Raw genomic sequence first — 3453 nt, 5'->3', positions numbered from 1 at the left:
GGAGGGACCTGAGTCCTCTATTTATAGGTGATGATAGTTATCTTATCATATCTTATTTGAGTAAGATAAGGGAGCCGTTTCAATTCGAAAGTTGGTTAGGAACTCTAATAGGCCGATTTGGTGGGTCGGGCCCAGGTAGCCGAATTCGGGGACTATCCTGGGTTATGGAATCCGTGGACCGGATCCGTAACATCTACCTATACTTTTTCATCTAAATATGTGCTACATACAATGGCCCAAGAAAAAGAGAGAGGGTGGGGTGATGGACAGGCTTGTGGTATGGCTTCTACTGGTCGTAGAGGTAGCCCAAGAAAAATACAGGTCAGTAGCTCAATCTAGGTGCACCGTCACAGCTCTCAGCTACTACTACTCATCTTCTTCTTCCTCATCCTCCTACACCCATGGCACTACCAACCGTTACTGCCACTGCTAACCACGTGGTTTTTTTCCCTATTTCAAGGGATGTTACAATAGCCCTTTTACATGTTTTGTCACCCATCACCATGATCTTGACCCTAGGTTCCCGCTTACATCCTCAGCCTGTTTCTCAGTGTCATTAGTCTTAACCTCAAGTAGACTCATCTCCATCCAAGCTTGATGATCAGCCTGTGGCCTATGACACCAGCAATACCAAATAGGAGTTGCGTTTTGATGGCAATAACTGGTATGATTTATTTTTCACTTTTATACTGTTATATATCCAACACAATCTGTTTACTTTTTAAATATCTTTTATTATCATTGATTAAATAATTGGTATCATCCTCGTGTCAACCGCATAGGTGGTTTATCCTAAAGTTTAGTACGGCTCCTGATTGTGTGCAAAACTTTTGGAGGGACTTATTTAGGTTAAGTGGTTCATAAAGACTATAAGTTTACAATGTTTACTAACTTAAAACCTTCTTGAGGTAACTTTATTAATAATTTCATTATTTTTATCAGCAATATTTCTGGTTTTAACACGGTCAAGAGTAGTAAATGTGTTAGTTTCACGATATCCTAAAACTAATTTTTATGATTAACAATTCTAAATATCATTAATAATTTTATTATTGTACCAACTAAAGTTGTTCAAGAGTGTCAATCAACTAAGAAATTTTTCTTAAGTATTAAAAGCAAACTAGATACCATATGAAATTGAGTAAGTCAAAATTAAATCAGAAACAACCTTAGAAGATAAGATGAGCAACCTGACTACATTTAAGAGTTCAAAAGCAAACTTTCTATTTAGAGGATATGAGATTTTTCAGAAACTATTTTAAATGTCTATTTGAAGTTAGTATAATAGACCTCAGAAGATATCTTTTAAATATTTACATCTCAGAATCAGCTTTTCAATGAACTTCAAATAAGCTTGCAATTTGAGTTAATCGACATATGTTTTCATTGCAAACAAGTCATAAACTTGAGGAAACTTTTAAGTTCATTTTTCGATAAATGTATTAAAAGTGCAATTCAACCTCTGTTCTCATGTATTTTTCACAACTTCAAGAAGTACAATGCTTGGCATATTGGGGTAGCCAAGTGCTTCTGGGACATGTTCTCCGACATCCATCGCAAGAGAGTCTGATAGATTGGATTCCTTTGGAAATTCTTGCTCTGTTGAAGGAGTACTAAGCCACAGAGGATAACAACCGCACAAGGGCCAAGGTCAGGCCACTAGTGGATTATTGCACACTAGCAGCTCCATTAGATATGCTACTACGTCAATGAAAATGGTAAGGTTAATTTGATCATTCTTGCCTTTAATTTACAGTTAATCCTTAAATTAAATTCACTTACATAGACTATTGTCACTTTAGGAGAACGAATCTGGCCACCCACTTAGTAGGAGCGAGCTTTTTAAGCAAGTCCATACACGAGAAAGCGGATCGTAGGAAGTGGGTTGATAGGGTTTATCTTGTGTTGAATTTAGTCGATTTTATCAACTTATTTCACCTTTATTCAATGAAATAGCATGGTTTTGTGAATTTCTCATGAATTTTGCTCAAGATTAAAAACATGCTATTTGAGCTCTTAATTTGCTAAATTTAATTCACTTTAATTCCATTCGATGCCTTGATGTGTTTGATGAAGTGATTTCAAGTTTAGAAGGCAAAGATTGGGTTGAAGGAATAAAGAAAAAGCATGTAAAAGTGGAAAATTCATGAAGAAATGAAGTTTTGAAAATCTGCCCAGTTTTGCGTATGCGTGATTAGAGTTTTCGTCCAGCGACGCGTATGCATGACCCACGCGTATGCGTGACAAGCAGCACGTGACCAACTTAAAGAAACACGCTGGGGGCGATTTCTGAGCTCATTGAGGTCCAAATCCAACTCAATTCTGAAGTATTTGAGGCCAAATTCAAGAAGGAACCAGGGGGAGCAATAAGTATAAGTTAGAAACATGTTTTAGGGTAGTTTTCTAAAGAGAGAAGCTCCCTGTTCTCTCTAGAATTATGGTAGATTTAGGTTTTAATCTTGTCTTGATTTAGTTTTTCTTGTAATTTCTTATTCTTACATCTTTGTTCTCTTAGTTTACATTGTTAATTTCTCTTTTATGCCACTTTTTAGTTTATGAACACTATTGTTAATTTCAATTTCCTTTAATACAATTTGAGGTTTTATGTTTCTTATTGTTTGATTGAGTTATTATTGTTACCTTCTTGCATTTGGTAATTTTAGATTTTATTATTTCTTGTTAATTTACCATATTTTTATTTTTATGCATACCAAGTGTTTGATAAAATGTTTGGATTAGTTTTAGAGTAGATTTGAGTATTCTTAGCTTGGAAAGAGAAATTAGGAGGTAATCTTGATTCATTAACACCCAACTTATGTTGGTGATCTAGAGTTGTTAGTTAATCTTGTTTCCATTGACATTACTTATGGATTGAGGTTAACTAGGCATATTTGACTTTCTTCCGATGCGAAGATAACGTAATAGGCTTAATTCTTTTTAATTATTGTGTTATGATTAATGACTAGGATAGAAAACCTTGATTCTCAATCCTTGCCATGAATGTCTCTTTAGTAGTTGTTATCTTTAATTGTTTAATTTATTTTATCGTCATTTAAATTTCTTTCCATTTAATTTCTTGTCTTATCATCAACCCACCCCCGTATACTCATAACCAATAATTATGCACTCGATTGTAATTCCTAAGGAGAACGACTCAGGAGCAATACTCTCGGTTATTTTTATTGGGTTGAACTTGTGATAACCAAATTAAACTTTGATGGAGAATCCATTGTTGATCTAGACTATGCTTACAATGAAGTGATTCTTTTTATTGAGAAATTTTAGACCGGCATAAATTCTTACCCATCATGGGTCAATCGTCCCTCTGATGGTACTAGTATGAGTTTAGTTGATTAAAATTTTAATTTACAAACATGTTATTTACGTGTTGATTATTATTAAATTTTATATTTAATAAAATTTACACACAAACATCCCGCCGAGGTCTCTACA

The 3453-nt window shown here is 34.5% G+C and overlaps 1 long non-coding RNA gene across 1 annotated transcript; it reads left to right on the top strand.

The window, feature by feature from the left end:
* LOC110272207 lies at positions 241 to 2477 on the top strand. The gene is made up of 3 exons (XR_002363206.1): positions 241 to 664; positions 1493 to 1718; positions 1803 to 2477. It is a non-coding gene; the product is annotated as an uncharacterized LOC110272207 (long non-coding RNA).

This window comes from Arachis ipaensis, chromosome B05 (genome assembly GCF_000816755.2).
Source record: "Arachis ipaensis cultivar K30076 chromosome B05, Araip1.1, whole genome shotgun sequence".
Classification (NCBI taxonomy): Eukaryota; Viridiplantae; Streptophyta; class Magnoliopsida; order Fabales; family Fabaceae; genus Arachis; species Arachis ipaensis.
Note: the sequence above shows the minus strand (reverse complement) of the source record. Positions and strands in the feature narration are given on the sequence as shown.